General features: G+C 36.2%; 1 long non-coding RNA gene and 1 pseudogene across 1 annotated transcript; both read left to right on the top strand.

Annotated features, from left to right (window-relative positions):
- The first annotated feature begins 5,887 nt into the window (after positions 1-5,887).
- Positions 5,888-7,512, top strand: LOC131606624 (uncharacterized). Its single transcript, XR_009284926.1, has 3 exons — positions 5,888-6,265; positions 6,809-7,199; positions 7,456-7,512. It is a non-coding gene; the product is annotated as an uncharacterized LOC131606624 (long non-coding RNA).
- Positions 7,513-7,966: 454 nt separating this feature from the next.
- Positions 7,967-8,866, top strand: LOC131604666 (uncharacterized; annotated as a pseudogene).
- Positions 8,867-24,854: the final 15,988 nt, after the last annotated feature.

Here is a 24,854-nt window from a genome sequence, read left to right on the forward strand (position 1 = left end):
GTTTGTGGAGCTAGCAAAGTATTATGTCCACTACAATAATGATGAGGCTAGTGAATTCTCGAAGTGTGTTAAGTTTGAGAATGGTCTCCGCGATGAGATTAAACAGGGTATCAGATACCAGAGGATTCGCAGGTTTGTCGATTTGGTTGACTGCAGCCGAATCTTTGAAGAGGACAATATTAAACTGAAGTCGTCGCACTCTCGCGAGTTAGTCGACAGGAAAGGGAAAAAGCATATGGATCGTGGTAAGCCTTATGGTAAGGGTAACCAGAAAGCTGGAGGCTGGAAGAATCCTAGTGGGGGAGACTCTAGTGCCCCTATTAAGTGCTTCAAGTGTGGAGAACCTGGACATCGCATTCACGAATGCAAAAGTGAGGAAAAGAAGTGCTATAGATGTGGAAAGGCAGGTCACATTGCTATTGAGTGCAAAGGGAACACTGTAACTTGTTTCAACTGCGGGGAAGAAGGTCATATCAGTCCTAAGTGTCCTAAGCCGAGGAAGAATCAAGCTGGTGGTAAGGTGTTCGCCTTATCTGGTTCAGAGACTACTCCAGAGGATCGGTTGATTAAAGGTACGTGTTTTATCCATGGCACTCCTTTAATTGCAATAATAGATACTGGGGCAACTCACTCGTTTATTTCATTGGATTGTGCTAAGCGACTGAATTTGGAAATATCTGAGATTAATGGAAGTATGGTCATTGACACTCCTGCGTCGGGTTCAGTGACTACTTCGTTCGCTTGTTTGAACTGTCCAATTGATATTTTTGGTAGAGAGTTCGGAATGGACTTAGTGTGCCTTCCATTGGAACAACTTGATGTTATCTTGGGTATGAATTGGTTGCAATTTAATCGGGTTCATATCAATTGTTTCACGAAGACGGTTATTTTTCCTGAAGATGTCAGTGTTGAGGATTTAGCGATGACGGCTAGACAAGTGGATGAAGCAATGAAGGACGGGGCTGTCGTGTTCATGTTGATTGCATCCATGGAAGTGAAAAAGAAAGCGGTGAGTAGTGACTTACCGGTAGTATGTGAATTTCCAGAAGTCTTTCCAGAAGATGTAAGAGAATTGCCGCCAGAGAGGGAGGTAGAATTTGCTATTGAACTAATTCCTGGAACTAATCCTGTGTCGATGGCACCTTATCGTATGTCGGCATCGGAATTGAATGAGTTGAAGAATCAATTGGAAGATTTACTTGAGAAGAAATTTATTCGTCCTAGTGTCTCACCGTGGGGTGCACCGGTGTTACTAGTGAAGAAGAAAGAAGGTTCAATGAGGTTGTGTGTGGATTACAGACAACTCAACAAGGTTACTATCAAGAATCGGTATCCCTTGCCGAGGATTGATGACTTGATGGATCAACTAGTTGGAGCATGTGTGTTCAGCAAAATTGACTTGAGGTCGGGATATCATCAGATTCGGGTGAAGACGGACGATATTCAGAAAACAGCATTTAGAACGAGGTATGGTCATTACGAATATACAGTGATGCCATTTGGAGTAACCAATGCGCCGGGGGTTTTCATGGAGTATATGAATAGGATCTTCCATCCTTTTCTGGATCAGTTCGTGGTAGTATTTATTGATGATATTTTAATATATTCTAAGAATGAAAAAGAGCATGCGGATCATCTTAGAGTGGTATTGGAACTATTGAAGGAAAAGAAACTTTTTGCAAAACCGTCAAAGTGTGAGTTCTGGTTAAACGAAGTGAGCTTTCTTGGGCATGTAATTTCTAAGGATGGTATTGCCGTTGACCCAACGAAAGTAGAAGCAGTGTCTCAGTGGGAAGCTCCGAGGTCAGTTTCCGAAATCCGTAGTTTCCTTGGTCTGGCGGGTTACTATAGAAAGTTCATTGAAGGTTTTTCAAAGTTAGCATTACCGTTAACTAAGTTGACTAGGAAGGGTCAAGCGTTTGTTTGGGATTCGAAATGTGAAGAAGGATTCCAAGAGTTGAAGAAGAGGTTGACTAGTGCGCCGATCTTGATTTTGCCGAATCCGGCGAAATCTTTTGTTGTTTATTGTGATGCTTCGTTGTCAGGATTAGGAGGTGTACTGATGCAGAATCAACAGGTAGTCGCTTATGCGTCGAGACAACTCAAGGTGCATGAGAGAAACTATCCGACTCATGACTTAGAGTTGGCAGCAGTGGTATTTGTGTTGAAGTTGTGGAGGCATTACCTATATGGTTCAAGGTTTGAAGTATTTAGTGATCACAAGAGTTCGAAGTACCTCTTTGACCAAAAGGAGTTGAATATGAGACAAAGAAGATGGTTAGAATTTCTCAAGGATTATGATTTTGAACTGAATTATCATCCGGGTAAAGCAAATGTTGTTGCCGATGCATTGAGTAGGAAGTCCTTGCATATGTCTATGCTTATGGTGAGAGAATTGGATTTAATTGAGCAATTCCGAGATTTGAGTTTAGTATGTGAAGACACTCCTACCAGTGTTAAATTGGGTATGCTGAAGCTGACTAGTAGTATTCTTGAGGAAATCCGAGAAGGTCAGAAGACTGATGTAGAGTTGGTTGATAAGTTGACTCTGATTAATCAAGATAAAGGAGGTGAATTCAGAATCGACGAGAATGGTATAATGAGGTTTGGTAATCGTGTTTGTGTTCCTGATGTTGCCGAATTGAGGAAGAGTATTCTTGAAGAAGGACATCGTAGCGGATTGAGTATTCATCCTGGTGCTACCAAGATGTATCATGACTTAAAGAAGCTGTTTTGGTGGCCTGGAATGAAAAAGGAAATAGCTGAATTTGTCTATGCTTGTCTGACTTGCTAGAAGTCGAAGATTGAGCATCAGAAACCGTATGGAGCTATGCAACCGTTATTTATTCCAGAATGGAAGTGGGATAGTATATCTATGGATTTTGTTTCAGGGTTGCCGAGGACGGTGAAGAATTGTGAAGCTATTTGGGTTATTGTAGACAGGTTGACAAAGTCTGCTCACTTTATACCAATGAGAATGGATTACCCAATGGAGAAGCTGGCTCAATTGTATATTGACAGGATAGTGAGTTTACATGGTATTCCTTCGAGTATCGTGTCGGATAGAGATCCAAGGTTTACATCCAGATTCTGGGAAGGTTTGCAGAGGGCTTTGGGTACTAAGCTGAGATTGAGTTCTGCTTATCATCCGCAGACGGATGGACAGACGGAAAGAACTATTCAATCACTAGAAGATTTGTTGCGTGCTTGTGTGTTGGAAAGAGGCGGTGTTTGGGATAGTTATCTACCCTTGATCGAATTTACTTACAATAATAGTTTTCACTCGAGCATTGGTATGGCTCCGTTTGAAGCTTTGTATGGTCGGAGGTGTAGAACGCCTTTATGTTGGTATGAATCTGGCGAAAGTGCCGTGATTGGACCGGAAATTGTTCAGGAGACGACAGAAAGGATCAAGATGATTCAGGAGAAGATGAAGACTTCTCAGAGTCGTCAGAAGAGTTATCATGATAAAAGGAGGAGGACACTTGAATTTCAAGCAGGAGATCACGTGTTCTTGAGGGTGACCCCCACAACTGGTGTTGGTAGAGCACTGAAATCAAGGAAGTTGACTCCGCAATTCATTGGTCCGTTCCAGATTACGGAGAGGGTGGGAGAAGTGGCGTATCGTATTGCGTTGCCACCGACGCTTGCGAATCTGCATGATGTATTCCACGTATCACAGTTGAGGAAATACATTGCTGATCCATCTCATGTGATCCAAGTCGATGATGTACAGGTAAAGGACAATCTGACAGTTGAAACTTTGCCTATGAGGATTGAAGACCGAAGGCTGAAACAATTGCGTGGCAAGGAGATAGCACTGGTCAAAGTATCTTGGGGAGGACCAGCAGGTGGGAATGTGACTTGGGAATTGGAGAGTCAGATGAAGGATTCCTATCCAGAGTTATTTGCCTAAGGTATGTTTTCGAGGACGAAAACTATTTAGTGGGGGAGAGTTGTAACACTCCATTTATTTTCATAATTTAATTTAATTAAATTAATTGAATTATGAGGAATTAAGCAATTGGGCTTGAGTTGTGGTTAGTAAGGGAGGAGGTGCATTGGTAGGCCCTATTACTAATTAAAATAATTTTATTTTATTCTTAATAAAATAGAAGGAGTGGTAGAATAGAGAAGGTTACAGTATTGGGAAAAGAAGTTTGAACGTGAAAAGAGAAGAGGAACGGAGAAGTGCGACCGAGGAAGAACGAAGAATCAACCTTCAGGTAAGGGGGGACTCTTCCGTTTATCTTCTATTATGGGATTATAGATAATATGATAGAATTGATCGTGTTATCCGTACCAATTGGGTTGTGCTTAGGTTGTAGAAATGTTAGGTTTTGGGAGGATTTACACGTAATGAATATGCTGATTCGTGTAATGATGTTATTTGGATGGTTTGAATGTATTATAATGTGCTATAATATGTGTTTGTTGTACTGTATGCGAAATCTGATTGGAATGGGTTGAATTGGTAATGATTTGGTGAAGGAAGGGTAAAATCGCAGGCTGTTTTCTGCTATTCGGAGCGCTGGGATTCGCCAGTTCGCGCCGCGTCCAGGAGTTGGCGCCGCGAACAGCTTGGCAAAAGGCCAGGAAGCTTTGTTGCGCTCAGTACGCGCCGCGAGCATATGACCGCGCCGCGAGGGCGTAGTTTTTATTCGTTCCGCGCCGCGAACTTTTGTTTGCGCCGCGAAGGCGTAGTTCCTATTCGTTCCGCGCCGCGAACCGTGTGTGGCACCGCGTGCTGTTAGTTGTTGCGACTGTCCATTTTGAAAAGTTTTAAAGAGGTGTAACTTTTAAACCGTAAACCGGATTTTGGTGCCGTTTCGAGTACAGTGAAGCTAATCAGATAGTTTATATAATCAAATGGTGTTTTGAGTCATGGCTCGAACTATTTTTAAAACACCGAGCTTAATTGTTTGTGGTAGGATATGTTTATAGGTACACTAATGAATGTTTACCTGTATAATGTTGTGGTTGTAACTGGTGTCTATTGTACATGTATTGTTGGTATAAATATGTGTCTTATTGATGATTATGACATTAATTGATGTATGTGGGTGATGAGCATGTTATGGTTGATGCATGCATTCATAATCATTATGTGGCTGGTCCTTGACGATGGTGGATCAGTGGTAGCTAATTCCCATTGTGAGGAATTAGTGAGTGGGTGTTACCGTATCCTTGATGATGGTGGATCGGTAAGTTGGGTTATATCCCAGATTTTTGGTACCACATGCATGTAGTTGCATTGCATTAGGTTGTTTTACTATTATAACATGAATGGAAGATTGTCCAATGTTATAATATGTGTTAAGTTGGTTGTTTGCCTTCTGATTCTATGGTTTGAATCTGATCATAACTGTAACTGGGTGAATGGCATGTGAAATGATATTTTATTATTTATATCTTATAACATTAGTTAAATGTGAATGAGACTCACCCTTACTGTTGTTATTTTTCAGATTGAGGAGTAGCTCTCGTACTTGGTGAGGATTAGCTCGTCAAGTAGTTCGTTAGAGTCAGTTGGGTCCGTGTCATGCTCTGGTCGTGTAACACTGGGGGCGTCGTTTAGAATTATTTGTTGAACTTTTTAATTTGGATGGATTTGTATGTTGATGCTTTAAGTCTATGACTTGGCTGTTTGTTATTCAGATGTTAAAGATAATTCCGCTGTGTTAACATGATGAATCTGAATAAACTTGGTTGACGTTCTCCTTTACGGCATGCCATGAGTATTATTGTTTGAATTATTTGGAAGTTGTAATGCCCTTTTTCATGTTAACTCTGATTATTGTCTATTATTATGCGGGGTATTAGAAGGGTGTTACAGTATGCATCTCCGATCGACCTCATTTGCATCTCCGATCGACCTCGTGTGCATCTCTGATCGACCTCGTGTGCATCTCTGATCGACCTCGTGTGCATCTCCGATCGATGTCTCCGTCTGCGATCGATTTCGTCTCATTCTCAATTCGATCTTGTCCTAGTCATATTGATCTATTATCCTCTCTCCATTTCCAATCGATCTTCACATTCTCTCATCCTTGCTCCTATTTTCATATGAAACCCTAATCTAGCTGTTTAACATCTATAATTCATATTTTGTCAATTTCAGGTTCTTTCAGTTTTGATTTTTTGTATCCAGTTGAAGAAAAGTAATTGAAGCTTCAAGAGTCACGAAATGCTCTAAGAGAAGTTGTGAAGCTGCTTGAACAAATCGTTAACAAGTTCCAAACTCAGAGTGCGAGCTTCAAAAAAGGTAACATGGAATTTGAAATCTAATAATGTAAATTGTTTATGTTGTATGTTTCTGTTACGTTGATGACAGGAAAAATGAAATAACTGATTATAGCCGCTAATAATGTGTATGATATTGATGATACTATTGATAATCCATTCATTGTCTGACACGATATCTCTAATGATAATTTGAGGAAATGAAATTAATTGAATAGAATTGCTTGTGTTGGTGTCGATGTTGTCTTGAGTCTTGAAAGCATACACACTTTCAATTTGAAGTGTCGGTGCTCTATAAGATGACAATAAAAGGTAATTGACCAATAAATTGAAAGAATTATATGTTTAAACATTGTGCAGAGTCTGCTGATGTGTATACCATAATTCAAGTCCCTATCTTTGGACTCTGGGGATTCAAGTGTACGTCTTATTCCTTGTGTTGCTTCTTCTAATTTTTGAAAAAAATGGTTTCTCTTATTATTTTATTGATTTTATATCGAATTGAATTTTCTTAATGATTTGCGTGAGATACTTTGGATTTTTAATGATTTTCTTTTTTTTGTAGGTTATTACAGTTGCAGATCAAGAGGTGGAAGAGATAATCAGAGAATCATGAGTCTGTGGAACTAGAAGCAAGTTCGGTTCAGATAGGTGACAATGTGGTTCTATAAAAGTTGCTTGTAAGTTGATATATTTGATCTGAAATGTGATTGATTTTAAAAATACTATAAGTTGAGGAATGCTTAGTTAGGTATATCACTCTGTTTATTTTCTACCAGTGGGGTCCGAGATATTTTGACCCTCAAGATAGTAGTTGGGGTGCATGCTATAATTGCTGTGAGGAAGGTCACGCTGTTGTAAACTGTCCAGCAGCGAAGCAGATGAAACAGTGCTATGTGTGTGCTGGTTTATGACACACTTCAAGAGAGATGATGTATGTGTTTGTGGAGGAACATGTATGTGTATGTTTTCATACTTTTACTGTACTCAAATGATGATTGTACTTGCTTGATAGTATTCTTTGTTGTTGTTGTTGGTTTAGTACCTTACTATGATATCAATCCTAACACCCCTATATCCTCTCCATTTGCTGATAATGGATTGTAATGGGAAGCATAATTTTTATATATTGACCACTCTATTATGATTCTTCATAAAGCCAGACAAGTGTTCAATAGTTTTCAAATTCATTTTTCTTGATTGTGATTGCAGGTACATTATACATGTTGGGGCTTTTACAACAATGTGTTCATCATTGCTTGGTGGAACGTTGCCTCAGGTAAAACTAATTAGAATACTCTGCCCTCTTTTTGTATTCCTTATCTTATTTCTTTACCTCAAGCTTTCGATTCGAAGCTCAAATCACTCTATTCGATTCCTCAATTTTTTACTACTCGATTTAGGTAAATTTTTACTACTCGATTTACTTGCTGTTGTTGATTTTTTTTGCTCTAGGTTTGTTAGATTTTGAGATCTAAAAGTTTTTATTTGGTGCTTTTGTTTACATATCTGAGTCGATTGGTTCTCAATTTTCTTGAGATGTCGAAGTCGAAGGCCACATCGTATTGGAAATCGGTCTCAGCCTTCTCATTCTTGTTGGAATTCCGACTCTGATGCTGACACGGATTACATGTTTGATTATATTTCTCCTTCGAATTTCAAATCAATAGTTCGATTTATATATTTACTTTTTAAATTTAACAGGTGTAGAAAAAACACGAGGATGTTTTCAAATGAAGATACTGGCAAAGCATGGGATCATAGTGTCACACTGAAAAGTTATCAAGTTTTACTTGGTAAAGTATGTAACCACATTGCTTACGCTATAAGTTGTAAATTAACTGTTTATCCAAACAAGACCTTATGCTATACGTAATTATGTGATAATGTTTGCTATTTTTAATTTCTAGTATCTGATTAATTATATTTGTTCATACTTCATAGGGTACTTGCAATCCCTTTTTGGTGTATACTCTCTTAGAATTGAAAATGTTGAAGTTAGAAGGCCACCCAGTGACGATGTTAAAATCCTCGGCGTTGCAAATCCTAACGATTTCAAGAACGTATTTTGCTCTGTATGATCAAATTGTGTGTTTGTGTGCGCGTTTCTTTCCTTATTTCTTCTTTCACTTTGAACTGTTTCCAGGCTGTTATTATGCGCCTATCAAACATAAGAAATAAGATAGTTTCAAGACAAGCGTCTACATTAGAAGATTCTTCGCATTTGATGGTAGAAACTATTCAAAATTTTCCTCTATTTTTGGGTATCTTTGGATTTCACGTTGTCTTCTGTCATTGTAGATGTCTCCATCCAAGTCTTTACGATTCTACTCGTTCTTGGGAGCTGCTGTTAATGCAGAAACTAGAGGAAGTTGGAAGCTCTGTCAAGGTTAAAATTAAACGCATCATATATTATAGTTATTTTGGATTAATCACATTGACTTTGGAATGAGGAGACACAAAAAATTTAGAGACATGTTGATTTGAGGTTTGTTTTTCTTTTCATTTATTAAGGATTTTATGTACATTGCAGCGAATACAGACTTTATTTGAGCAGCAACAATCTCAAACAAGGATAACAATCTATGAAACCTCTATAATTAGGAATGGCTCAATGAGTTGAACTTTAGTACATAGACATTAGTTCATGCATTAGACAGAGGAGCAATAAAAATTGTCTACGTCAGATTCCAATAACATAGACATTAGTACTGTTTGAGAAAAACAACAATGATGTCTGTCTCAAGTGTTAACCAAAATCATCACTTCCTGGAAGGAACCCGTGTGGTCTATATTCATTTTGAAATTTTGATGTGATAAATATTTAATAACAAACTATGAAAAATATGACTCAAATTTATTTGACATTTTAGGTACACTTCAAACTCATCTCACACTGTACTCACAGATTTTGGCAACATTCACATGATTTAGTATTAAGATATAACAAGTGCATACATAAAGTGTGCATAATTTTAATTAATTGTAAGTTTTTGTTTTAGTTAGAAAAAATGCACTCTTATATATATATATATATATATATATATATATATATATATATATAATGTTGTTATGTGTTATATTATTGTTGTGATTGCGTGATGTGTGTGACTATGTTGCCGCTTGATAATGGTGAAAATATTAAAGCATGTCAAGTCATGCAGATGTTGTACCGAATGATGCATGGGCTGAACCGTGTCATACCCTGTTGTTAAAGAGAATGTGAATGACTTGTCGAACCCTGTTGTTGCTGCTAAAGTGCGGGTGAAATGCTGGAATCAAATCACCGCTGAACTCCTGAGTGAGGAGAATGGAGGTATCTTGATATCGGCTTCTAAAGTGACTTATGAGTTTTGTTTTTTAGGTTTATCTTTGAGTTATTGCATTGACCGATACTAGTAATATTCTTAGCAAAAGATTTAAGTTAACTTCATGCAGAATGAATTATTTGAGTCTTAAAGAAATTATTAAATAAAGTTACGGTATTGAAACTTGCTTATAATCTAGTGCTATTTTATTAATTTTTTGTTTGTTGTTTAGGTGGCATCAGGTTCATCGATCTACTTATAGTGGGAGCTTGTTCTTTTGATGTTTATTGCTCCGAGCATGTCTGGAACAGGTCTTCTGCATCCTTCTTCTTTTCGTAGGAGAGAAAGATCTTCATGTGAACGTCGGTCGTTTAATCAAGTATTTGGTTGTGTGGAGATCAGATAAGCATTGATTGTTTGAATATTCTTTGAAATGAAGATAAATAAGTATCTTAGAATTGATTAAATGGTCTATTATAAAATTGTTTTTTGGTTATTTATGAAATTGCTTTTAAGTATTGTTATAAATATTTTAGTAATTAAGTATAATTTATATGAAATTTTTAGTAATTTTTTAATAATTTATAGCTTCTCTGGTTTTGATTAGAAGACTAAAAATTGGAATGAGCCTAATTTAGCTTGAGATTTACTATGAAAATTTTGTGGCGATGTTGCAGCTATTTAGTTTGAAAATATTAATATAAGACGGATAATTTGCTACAGTTTAGTTTTGATTTAGCTACGAAATGTAAAATATTAGTTTGAATTTTGCTAGGAAAATTTAGTCTAGATAATTAGCCACTCAATCTAAGCTACGGCACATATAGTAGTTAATCCACAACTAATCTCAGCCTAAATCAGTTTGATAGAGATTTACTTCAAATTAGCTATGGTTTTGGTCGTAGCTAATCACATATTTTCTTATAGTGTTTGATCCCTTATAAGAAGGAGCATACGAGTTGACTATGATTTTAATATTTTGGGTTGCGTAACCTAAATATTTAAGATAAACATTTCACTTCATGTGCAACTGTGAAGACTTTCTTTTATTAAATAAAAAACTAATTTTGTCTAGGTTCATCTCACTCAATTCGAATTGGTTGTTAGTCCAATATCAAATTCGGGTCTAGTAGGGACAGTGAATATTCAGATGTTAGTTTTGATGGTGATGATGATTAAAATATCGGGATGACTTTGATATGACTGGTATCTTAACACCGTACTTCGGCGGTGGAGGTAGTATCTACAAACACTTTGATGTTCAAGTCACTAATTATTATTGGAGGCTGTATTTTTAGGGTTAGAAAGTGTGATCCTGAATATGAGGCTTTTGTGAGAGTTTTCTAATGAGGTCATAGGGTCCTAAAGAACATAGAACCTTCTATTTGCTATAATTGTTAAGGGATCCAACATGTCCTAGTCTTCTAACGGTCTACAATAGGGTGTGTCCATCTCTAAGGCCACCCAACTTCTAAGAACTAGGGTGACCTGAATCTCTACATACTAGCCCATGGTCCAATCATGTTTACCTTTAGGGTCTCTTGTCTATTAGGCTTCCTACCTTCTGGGTTGGAAAACTTCTGAGAGCTTGACTTCTAACTTGTCTTCCTTTTAGATAGGGAGATTTCTAGGCCACCTGTAACACCCCAAATTTTACCCAAAATTATAATGCAGAAATCAGAGTGTTTTAAAAACTATCAACAAGCATTTGGGATATCACATTTACTTCATATAAACAACACATAATCAGATACGTAGCACTTCAATCTCAGAGGATCACAAACGACTTATATCAGCTCTAAGAACAAACCAACTTTTATTTAATATGCAGCAGAATCATGACATTCGACTTTATAAACAAATCATCTTTATTCAATCAAAAACAACTTTAAAACATCATAGTACTTCTCATTATTCAACTTAGAACTCAACAACTTATATATTAACTACATGAAACAACAAAGTAAACACCCCCCGAGTGTTACGTATCAGAGCGACACACCAACTAGACTCGATGAAGCTACAAACTTCCACCGCTATACTTGAGTACCTGCCCATTTCCCATGGTATGAGAAACATCAGCAGAAGGGGTGAGATATCAAACAGTATAAAAGAATGTATGATAATACTTATAGCGAAGATAAAATCATACACTATTCACCACTTCATCTCAAAGCAACTTGCATCACAACAACAATGTTAATAATCAATCATAATAACATATTCAAATTCACAACTAAGTCATCTACAACTACAACATTTCCTTCATAATCACAACGAGAATCAACGTAACTATCATCACGATAAAACATCAACAAAACATAGCAATGAATTCACAACCACAAATCCAACTTAAACAACAACATAATCAACTTAATTCAACTTAAACAACAACATAATCAACTTAACATAACAACCATTCATCAATAAAACAACTCGATATGCGACTCATTATGCAACTCAAACTATACAAATGCATGTGGTACCAATGTGGACCCAAAATTCCACCGCTTCCGATTCATATAGAATCTAGCCACGCTCCCGATCCGGACAAGATCAAAGCCAACATGTGAACCCATAGTTTCACCGCCTCTATTTCCAATCAAGGATCAAAGCCAACATGTGAACCCATAGTTTCACCGCCTTTATTTCCAATCAAGGATCAAAGCCAACATGTGAACACATAGTATCACCGCTCCTGAATCCACAAAGGAAACAAAGCCCCGCCTGTATTTCCACACAAGGATCAAAGCCATTATGTATGCATGTACAATTATCACCAAAACGTATGCAATTAAGATTATCCATACAATCTTAACATACTGCATACCACAATAATTTACACAATGAATTATCCATCAATTGTATAAAATACACATAATGAATAACAATCACAACAAGGCACAACAATTTAGCATATAATCATTCACACTCATCATGAATATCATATCATATATCATGCCAACAATGTTATTATCGCTCAACATCAATTCACATATTACATAAATACGATTCAAGTAACATGCCTTTACTCACGTATGCATCATACTCATAGTATTCACCAACAACAACATACACATTCGCTAAATTCAAGCATCATGTATACATACAATTATCAACACATATGCAATTAAGAATTATCCATATAATCTTAACATTCAAGCATATCACATAATTCACACATTGAATTATTCACCAATTTCACATCATACATTCATCATGTAATCAACATCAACAGTTAACATAAGGTAACAATAGCAACTCACGTTATCCTCATGTAACATTAGTTCGTTACATACACACACATACTTACATGTAGTTTGCCAATTGAACAACATACATGAAATAATCATCTCCAACAAAATACATTCAAATATCATATATTCATTCACACATATCATGATTAGAGTCAATTTTATGAGAATCTAACATAAACCCTAGCATTTTCAATTCCACAACTAAACCCATTATTTCACTATCAATGGTTTACCCACAACAAGCACAACAATCTAATGCACATAGATTATCAATTGCACACAACTTATCACATTTATATCATCACATTCTAATAAACCATCAAATACCCAAAATTGCACATAGAAGAACATGGATATCAAGTATAGAATCTACCCACCATAATATACTATCATACAATCCTTTATTATGAAAGAAACACAGCCTTACCTTGGTAAGTTTGGACTCTTTCACCATAGCTCTAAGCTTTTCTCCAAAAAAAATCCTTCCTAACATCATTTGGAGACACAATTAAAAACCAGTTCATAAATCGGCTTATCAGATGAACTTAAAACCCTCAAAATGAAAATCGCTCTGGTCAGAACTTAACTTTACGAGTCAGGAACACCGTGTCGAAGTATCGAAACGATCCAACGGTGGATTGAGAGATACACCCGATTTTCCAAGGTGGTTTTCTGCTAAATCTTGTTGCGAAAAATGAGGCTTCCTCTATAATTTTTCTTATTCTCTTAAGTGCTCTTCCCTTTGAGCTTTTCTCTCTTCTATTTCTTCTTTCCCCCCAAAATGAGTTATGATTCTCCAACCCTAATCTCGACTCTTACTATCTCTTATCTTAGTGGGCTTAACCCATAATCTATCTATTATGTTATATTCTACCACATAGGCCCAAATCATTAAAACCTCTCTAATTACTTAATTAAGCCAAATAACACAAACACACACATAATTAAATACTTAAATAATTATTATATCACATAATAACTAACTAAATAAATAACTATTAATAACATCAAATAATATAATTACTAAAATAATAACGAATAAAATCGGGCTGTTACACCACCTACCTTTTAGACCGAGACAATTATAGGTTTCCTCCCTTCTGCGTCGTCTACTTTTTAGGATGACACTTTTGAAATCACGTCTTATGTTAGGCTTGCCTTCTAAGTTAAGATGTAACACCCCGATATCCGCTGCGCGCATCAACCGTGTCGGCCAACCGAGCATGTTACCGGCTTAATCAATAATCCCCCCTAGGTCCGCTTATCGGCTGCCCAGGAAATATTGTTTTTGCCTCCCGCAGGAATCGAACCATGTACCTAGGAGTTAAGTACATATTCATAGCAATTCCTGCTACCAATTGAGCTATCGGGGTGTTACATAAGACACTTCTAAGCCTCCAACATTATATCCTTCCCGCCTTCTAGGTTGTGACACTTTTGGGTCGTGTGCTTTGTGGGCCGCCCCCTTCTAGACACTAACAAGTAATGCTAAGCTTATGTAGGCTTAAAGTTGTGGTATTAAGCTTGGTTCACCAAAATATCTTGTTGGGCCATAACATGAACCTCTTGTTAGGCCTTTTAATTATATAGGAATACAAGTCTTGCTATCCTGCATAGCACAAACCTATTCCAATTCCAAATAAAACTGGTACTACATAAATATATTAGTTTATTAGCTTAGAGGGAGTTAAAGGGTCTGATTTCTTTGATCGAATATTCTGGTTGTTTGTGACTCCTTTGTATTTGCACAAGGTTCTTTATAAGTGATTTTTTTTCATTTCCTTTCCATTTCCTCCTATAAAAAGTGTTACTCTTCATCATCCGGACTAAGAAGTCAAAGTGAGGGAACTTAATTTTCAAGTTACCTGGTCCTTTCCAGCCCCAACTGAAGAATACCCTTAATTTTTGAGTCAAAGTGAGAGTCTTGATGGATACCAAGCTTGATGAGGATGAATGGATTCAGACTAGACTTGACCAACTCAATCTAATTGAGGAGAAAAGGTTAACAACCATTTTTCATGGTCAGTTGTACCAGAAGAGGCTCAAGAAAGAATATGAAAGAAGATTCGACCTCGAAAATTCCACTCAGGTGACGTGGTCGTAAGGAAGATCATGTTCATTCACTCCTATCCAAAGGAAAAGTGGACTCCCAACTATGAGGGATCATACATCGTGAAGTAATCATTCTCAGGAGGTTCTCTAATCTTGATAGACATGGATGGGGAAGACGTTCCACTTCCAATCAATTCAAACTCAGTCAAAAAATACTACCCATGAAAAGACCCGTTAAGTCGAAAACCCGAAAGGGCGGCTTAGGAAATAATGGGCATCCTGGTGGACATAAAAAAGAAAATTCCTAGAAAAAGTTAGGGATAAAAATGAAAAAAAGAGAATAACCCGCTAAGTCGATAACCCGAAAGGACGACTTAGGCAAAAATGGGTATCCCGCTTGTCATACCTCAATTTTTGACCCTAAGATCCCGCTTCATTTGCATTGAATTCAAAAAGTTTGATTATCATCATCTAATTCATCAAAGCATCAAGAGATCCTCGGGCATCATCACTAACCTTAAGATACAAAAGATATGTCTTTGTTTGTTTGGTTCTTAAAATAGATAGGTATGTCGGATCAAGGAGCTCAAGTGATTGGTTTAATCAGGGGTTTGTGAATTTCAAAATGATTCAAGCTTCTAATATGATCAAGTGATTCCTGTAACACCCTTCTAAACCCCGCGGAAATTAATAAAATAATTCAGAGTAAAACATGAAAACAAGGGTGCCACAACTCCAATTAAAACAAATTTTTCATAAATCCATTGTCATGCTTTCACTAAGGAACAATTCATCATAATACATAAACATCTCATGTTAACACAACGGAAAATTCATCGTACGGATAAGCATAACATCATCTATGCAACATCCCACAGAATTAATACAATAACAACACGATAGAGTATCATCATAAACTCTAAGCTAGCGTTCCCCTAGTGTTACAATATCAGAGCATGACACCTGACGCTACATTAATACACTGACTTATGAGCTAATCCTCACCAAGTCGAAAGCAGCTATCCTCAATCTGAAAATGTCAACAATAAGGGTGAGTCTCATCATAGTTAACAAATGTTATTGCATCTTAAATAACAACACATCATAGTTATATCATTCACCCAATTTCATCATATTCAGATTATCAGGAACATCCATCGTTTACACAAATGTCAACATAACACATCTTTTAAACAGACAATCATACTCAACATTAATTCAACAAAACACACAACCAACGCATCATCAATATTTATAACACTGGAATACTTCCAATCATGTTATAAAAGTATGCATATGTATGAACTGACACTATGCATGTGGTACCAACCTCATCAAATGGGAATAACCCATGACCGATCCAACATCATCAAGATACGGCCCTGCCAGCACAGATTCCACACAATGGGAATCATGCCCTTTACTGATCCAACACATCATCATGGATACAACATCATCAATGAATATGAATGAATGCAAACATACATGAACATACTTATACCATCGTCAAGTCTATGAGTAACATCATCAAATACTCATTTCATCATCATCATCAACATCATCATCATCATCAAAGTATGTTTATATACATTAGCATCATTCAAATACAATCAATCATCACCATCATCATAAATAAAGAACATACATGTGTCCACATCAATCATCATCAATAAGAAGAACACACATGTATCCACATCATTCCAAAACAAATCAATCATCATCATATAATTCTCAACAAATCATCACATCATGATGTTTTTCAAAACAACATCTTATATTGTCACATTTCATCATATATGTCAACAATACATCATCCAATTAAACAAATTGTCACATGATTAATATTTCAACATAGCATGTATTTAACACATCTCATCACATATATGTACAATACATCATTCACCAAGAAATAAAATCATATTTAAAAATAATTGGATTCACACCTCATTCCATCATTTAAACACGTAGGCTATCTCGTAAGATTCATCATGCTCGAAACGACACTAAAAACGGACCTACGATTCGAAAGTTACACATCATTTAACTTTCCCAAGAAAACAATCATCGCTACAGCACGCGGCGTAACCAAGGTTCGCGGCGCGACCTGAACCACACAAACGCGTTCGCGGCGCAACATATGCACGCGGTGGGAGACGAGAAAACAAGTACGCCTTCGCGGCGCCAACGCTGGGACGCGGCGCGAACTGGCGATTTCACAGACTTTTAGGTCTGTGTCAGATCCTGCGATCTCACCCATTCTGAGTCCAAAACTGACTCTAAACATCATATACAGGCAGTTAATCATCAATTGCATCATTATTTATCATCACACATCAAAACAACACATAATCAATCAATAATCCATGCAATTTTCATCAATTCAAAACCTCCCTAAACCTAACATATAATCCAATTGACTCAACAACATCCCTAATCAATATTATTATCTAAGAACACGATAATAGATGATAACCGGAGAGTCCCCCCTTACCTTAGCCAAGAGTTCTTGATTGATCTCTCCCTCCATTGCTCCTCTTTCACGTTCTTCGTGTTCCAAACTCTTTTCACGTTCCTTTCTCTTATTCTCAATTCCTTATTATTTTATAAAATAACCTTTTAATTAGAATAGGAACTTTACTAACATAACACCCCCTCATTCCTTAACATCACACATGGCCCAACACCATAAACCATCCTTTTCCAATTAATCCCACAAACCACCAATAATTCTAATTATTAATTAAATTTCTATTTAAATTAAAAATTAAAATATACGGGTGTTACAATTCCACTCATCAATATTCAATTTCAAGTGTGCATCAATTCCAAATCATCAACACCAAATTTATCTAGTGCACAAATTAGGGTTTAGACCTAGATCATTGGGATGTTAACTTTTTTATCAAGGCATGATCTAATGGTTTGAAAGATGATTCAAAGTTATTATATGCTTCCTCATAGCCCCTCATATGTCTCAATTGGAAGCTTGATATATTGATAGTGGAAGATTTGGAATTCATCTATGAAAAAGTCAACCGCTCAACGTCACACTTTGACTTTTGAGATTTTTGTCAACCATGGACTTCTCAAGTCAAATATCATGAAAATATGGTTAATAGATTCATTTGATCAATTTTAATCAATAAAATCAAGAGAAATAATAAAAAGATGAAAATTAGGGTTTTGAAAATTTTTCTAAGTTATGAAAACTCATGTTCAAGTAGCCCACTTTGCAAGCTTAAACTTCTTCATCAAGCCATCATTTTTCATGCCCAAAGGATCTACATAAATATGGAATTTAATACTTCAATATTATAGAAGGAATTAATCAAAAAGCTCATAAGATTTTGAAGATATGAAGTAATCAAGTTGATGTCTCAAAATTATTAAAATGTTCAAACACTTAGAAATTTATTTTTCCAATTTTGTTGGCCAATTTTTCTATGATCCAAATTGAATTTCTTCAAGTGCCCAACATGAAAGTTGTAGAGGGTGATCTCATCTTTCCAAAAAGTCCAACAGCATGAATTTATTTTGCTTGAGCTAGAAGTTTAGAAGAGATGAATATGGCATCTTAGAGCTGACCTTAAGGTTCATTTACATGTCCATTTCATATCCACAACCAAGAAAATCTTGAGGATCTCTGAATTACAGGTCCTTGACTGCTTCTAAACTCAACAAATGAGAGTTTTATAGAAGGATTTGATGTATTCCACAACTAATTTGAGCATCATCCAAGGTATCAAACCATTTTTTCACTAAAGGTTGATCTCATATTTTGGAAAAGTTTGCTTTAATCACCTTTCTCCCAATAACTCTTGCATTGAGCATTGCAATTATTTTTTCTAATCACACTCAACATCAAAGCAAGAAGCAACATCCTTATGACCTGCAAGCCTCTTTAGAAAGCTTTGTACCATGTCTAGAAACCATGGAACTCCATGAACTTCACACTTACATTTCAACCAAACCATAAACTTCACAACTTGCATATCTTTTAAAGCCTTGCCCTCAAACTTTCCCTGTAAAAAGAGGACCTCATTACACCTCAAACCACACCTTGAATGCCTCTAAAAACCCTCACAAACTCAAAAGCAAATTTCAAAATTCCGTTGGAGCTCAAAAAACCATTTCTTCGAAATTCTTAATCCTTGCAAGTTCTTTGTAAACCAAACATCTAAACACCTTTCATACATCATATATAAGTTTATGTATGCATTAGATTACCATTGTAATCACCAAATCATTCCACCCAAGTCTCACTTTTTCGCACTTGCAACTTATGTTGGTCAGAGCAATTCAAAAAGTTTCAAGCCAAAGTAAGAGGTAAGCTAGCGGTACCACTTTGCACCTTTGAAAGTTCTTGAATAACTATATCAATCTCCATATACAAGGTACGGTTTTATGGACTTTGAGCTCTATCATACAAGCATCATTTTAATGGATTCTTGATAGCATTGGGTTTCAATGTAAGGAACAAAAGCCCTGAGTTATCTGGCATTGATTGATTGTATATACAATTTAATTTCATTTTGAAATTTTAGGTTTCATATGAAGTTTGATGGATTATGGTTTATTCTTTGAGTGTTATTAAAGTTAAATGGCATATTTGAGTTGTGAAATTTCACTTCAGAGTGTATATTAATTTGTTATGTTTGATGCAAAAATATGAATGTTCCATTGATGATTTTTGAATGATGGGAGGAAAAAGAAGAAGGTGGTGGCGCCATTTTTTAAAATCAGAAATATGTTTTAAAATATAATTAATTGATTGTGTTTTAACTAACAGATGTAACAGCCACCCAAGTGGTAGAGAGCGCATGCATGTGAAGCTGGGGTATGGGGTTTGGATCCCCCTCACCCCAGACCTTTTGTTGTTTTTTTTTTCTTCCTTTTTTACATTTATGAAGCATGATTATAATAAAATATGTTTGGATGCGCTTGGGTTAATGGATGTAACAGCCACCCCAGTGGTAAGCGCGTTTGTTTGTGAAACTAGGGTCTGGGGTTTGAATCCCTCTCGCCCCAAACCTTTTGTTTGTTTATTTTTTATGTCATTTAACACTTGGTTATAAATATATTGTTATGAGTAAGTCCCATTAACACCCTGCAGCCAGTGGCACAATGGTGTTTATTTTGAGGTGTAACCTCAAGGTCAGGGGTTCAAGACCCCTTAACCTCCACCTTTTCTTTTTATCACTCATTCTTTTTTTCTTTTTTCTTTATAATTCATTTCTTTTGATTTCTTCATCATTTATTTTCTTGATTTAATTTCTTTATCAAACTTTGATTTTACTTTTACCTCAACATGAAAATAATAAAAATATATTATATTTGTTATATTTAATGTTTATATATTTATTTTAAATACATTCAACGTTTATACATTTATTTTAAATATATTCAAAAAAATAATAAAGAAATATGTTTTCCTTTAAATTAATTTGTTTAATACAACTTCTTAGTGATGCTTTGATATTAACACTATGAGATCTTCATCCTTTATCCATACCATATGTCATACCCCAAAATTTGCCCGCACTTTTTAGTGACAAAAATTTTCGAAATTATTTTTAAAATTGGATTTTATAAAATCTTGGATTCATTTACATTGACATCCTGAATTTTATAAATATTCGATTTAAGGTCTATTTTAAAATATAGTAGTTTACTCTTAAATTGTTATATTTAGAAATAGAAGAATGCTTGTCTATGCTTCATACACTTTCAATTGGCTTTTTATTTCAAATAAATAATATAGTTCAGTTGGTTAGGAAGTAAGGTTTGCAAAAGGTCACGGGTTCAATTCCTGCTTGGTGCATTTCTATGTTTCTTTTATCTTTTTTGCACCTGGACGCACCTGGACACAAGTACGTCCAGGTTCTCAATCTTGGTCATCAAGAAAGATCCATGGGCCTCTCGGTTGGATCTTTTCATTTTTAGGATCGTTTTGACCTAAATTTCACTCTATAAATAGAGCACTCCATTCTAACATTTTCCATCAATAATTCTCTAACTTTCTTGCTTACACAATATCAACAATTTTCTAATAGCCACCCACTATTCACCTCCTCACAATTTTTCATAAGCTTTTTTCCATTTACAAAAACTTCTTTTAAACATTTTTTTGGCCGATGATTTTCATATGAGGCCCCCATTCTGTTAATTTTAATATATTTTTTTTAATATTAATTTGTTTATTGTTTTAACTTTTAACTATGTGATGTTTAACTAATGGTTCTTTTATTTTTTCCGCTAATAATTATATTGAAATATTGTAAATACATGTTCTAACCCTTAAAATAAAATAATCCTTGGTACATTTTGTTTCACACATAAAAATCTTTTTTATTTGTTTGTACAAAAGTCATACTTTTCAGGTAACACAAAGAAGCAAGTTGAAATTGTCGTCGTTGACGAGTCCACTACGAAACGGATCCACAGCATACAATATCGTACCCCACAAGATCAGTCCAGCATCAAACTCAGACACTCAACAATTTCACGAAATCTCCAACACCATATCATCCCATAATAACCAAAGATTAGAATAATTGAAAAAGAGAAAATATATTCGGAAGCATTCACAAGGAGCCGCTTGCAATACACTTAGTCTTCTCTTGATTCTTTGATTGGTTGTGCTGTTTTTTTTTGTCTTCTCTCTGTTTCTTTGATTGGTTGTGCTGTTGTTTTTGTCTGGTGTGCAGGGCAAAAGGAAGAAGAACGTCGAAGCAAGACGATGACATCCGCGGAACTCCACCTCAATATCGACAAAATAACCATGTCGCACAAATCCTTCGGATCATCATCAATCACTCAGCTCCGTGAAGCATCGTCGGCAACAACAATCATCACGACGCGATTCGAACCTTCAACGCGTCAGCACCCCAAAGCACTTCCTCGCACAAATCGAACATCATCATCTACCTTACAACTCTGTTTGAATTTGTTTTTTTTCTCTTTTTGCAGAAAAGAATAGCAAGTGAAGCTGAATGGCCAAGCCTCCTCCTTCAAACCACACCGTCGCAACCCTCCGACCTTCTGCTGTTTTTGACTCATCAAAGTTTGTTTTTTTGTTATCTTCAGAAAAGGGAGAATACGATGACTCAACAAACGTTCAAAACAACACACCAACTACTTCACAGTTTCGAAACATCATCCACGACCACGACGTCATCACCATTAACAAACACATATTCTATCCTTCCACCTATAAAAATTTAACATGTACAAAATTTATTTTCCTTTTGTGTGCAGAGAATCATAAGCAAAAGATGTTGTTACCGAACGCGATCCCGCCGCACGCAACCTGACTATAACTTCAATGCATCATTATCTCCGAAAAACGACCTTAATCAGCATCATCACATTCGATGGCCTCCATGAACAACCACCGTAAGCTCTTCGACGAGATCCCACCATCACAGCCAAAGATCTCCACGGGCTATCACCGGATCCGCCGTCACTACGGCCTGATCCCATCCAGATCCGGCGCCACCGCGTAGCAGCCGCCGATATCATCGTGACCACCACACTGGCGTAACCACCATTTGCAAGCTCCTCGTGCCGTCCGGTCCGACCGCCAACGCCGATAAGGTTAGAGCTTCCTTTTCATTTAATTTGATGTTTCTTTTCATGTTTGAGTAGAGGTTGTTATATAAAGATAAAAAATGGTTTGTAGGATTTGATTTGGTCAAAGGTATAGAAACATATTGTGTTTTGGTTCTGGGTGTTTCTTTTGTGAATATACTTATTGCTTTGATTTCCTGATGCAAATGTTATTCATCCTTTTATTTTTTTTATTATTACTTTATTGCCTCGCCACGTGTCAATGACTAAGTGGTCGGAGACTTAGTAAATGAAATCAAAGGGAGGCAATTGGTTATTATTTTCCAATTTATTTATTTATTCACTCATCCATTTTAAATCAATTAGGTTTAGGATCCTTTGGGCCATAGGCCTATTCCTTGTACATTTTGCTAAATCACTTATGTTTCTAACCTACATCCCCCTTTAGGTTTTATCTGTCATCATTCTTTAAAATTTAGTTAGATTATCTCTCTAATTTAAGTCTAATATTAACTTCCCATATTATTAAAAATATCAAAAAAATATTTAATATTTTCTTAGATATCTTTTGTTATCTTCTCGATTAATTGCTAACATTTCTCTACTATTTTTCATGCATCATTCTATATATCCGTCCTGACATTCTCTTAATTTTTGCGAGGTGCTATCATTGAGGCTTCATGGGTATTTACAAGCTTTATACTTATAATTTCGTATATATCTTACTGTCTCTTTAATTTCATTTTGGGGGTTTGTGATAATTTTTATTTCCCACTTGGCAAATTGTAACACCCCACCCCGAAGCCATGTGATAGCGTAGGATTTAATTTCCGCAATTTATTTTCTATAAATATATTAACTGTTAGTAATTAGGTGTGTATGGTAAGACTAAAAACAATTGTAGTTTACCTTAATTCAAGATAAGATAATCGAATCTAACTCACACACACACACATTTTGACTTTCAAACAAAACAAATGAGCTAAGCAAATTAAGAGCCCGTAGATAACTACAGATGAAAAGGGTGTTCATACCTTCCCTTTTCATAACTTACCCCCCGAATCCAAACTCTTTTCTTAAAATGTCTTTCCTGTACTTTTTTACCTTTCCTGAAATTGGACAAAATAAAAGTCGGTGGCGACTCTTGCTCACCTCAACATTTGTTTGCAAAATAAATATTAAAGTCAGCTCTCCCACTGTGTTATAGAACTGGCGACTTTGCTGGGGATTAGTTAAAAAGAGGGGTTACCTTAGAGTTTAGTTCACTTTAATACTTCCTTGTTTTGTTTGCTTTACTTTTTAGGGCATTGCTTGGGTATTTTGTTGTGTGAAAGATCCTACACCCGGATCTAGTGTACCATAGGTATATGGCATGAGACCAAGGAGACTATACGGCATATACCGCTATGGTTGATATGGTAGCCATCGTTAGTGTGATACTTTGGTTTGTCCTGATGTTCTTTGGGATCCGGTCTGGGGAAATATTTGGCTGCCGTGTGGTGTCATTAAGCACTAATTTTCCCTTAGAACCTTAGTTGAACTTGACTTTGGCCAATAGGATGTAGCGAGGTGGCTGGCTTTGGTTCCGACTGAAGTTGGTTGATACTCGAAGCTACACTCATATGGACTGGACTTTCAGGATGTTTTTGGTCGGTGATTCGATTACTGAACTGAAATAGTGCCTTCGAGAAAGGTCAATGATATTAGCTCTCTAGAACCCGATCTTTATCTAGGATAGGTTGAACCAACTAACTTTCAGCGGGGAGGGTACTTACCTATGAAGTTCATGTATCCTTTAAACCTAACGATACTTGTGTGACTTGTTTGTATTCATTATCTAACCATTTGGTTTCCTTGCAGGATTTGTTTATACCCTAACAACTTAATCTCTTCGCAGGATTTGCTTATATCCTAACAACTTAATCTCCTTGCAGGATTTGTTCATACCCTAACAACTTGATCTTCTTGCAGGATTTGTTCATACCCTAACGATTTGATTTCCTTGCAGGTTTTGTGTGTAGGACTTAATTGTCCATATTACCTTATGCTTTTACCTAACATGTTGACTGACCTTTTTCAAGGATCTTAGGGATTCATGGCGCATACTTTCCAGGTACTATGGAAGGACTATCAAGAGCCTAAACTTTTGTCAAGGGGCAAGAGGATTTATTTTCCTCTAGCCAGATGCCTTCAAACTTAAGGGTACAGTTCCTATCAAATGGCAAGAGGATTTTTATTTTCCTTTAGCCACATGCCTTTAAGCTCAAAACTACCGTACTCCGAATCATAGGCTATGATCCACTGGATATGGTGAGCTTGATTCTTATAGAAGGACGTCCAAAGATGAAAATTCAAAGGTCTTCAGACGAAGCTGCTATCAACGGACAAGCTTCTCATCTTCTTACTATTTTATTCTCCTTGGAGC

This window comes from Vicia villosa, linkage group LG5 (assembly GCF_029867415.1).
Source record: "Vicia villosa cultivar HV-30 ecotype Madison, WI linkage group LG5, Vvil1.0, whole genome shotgun sequence".
NCBI lineage: Eukaryota > Viridiplantae > Streptophyta > Magnoliopsida > Fabales > Fabaceae > Vicia > Vicia villosa.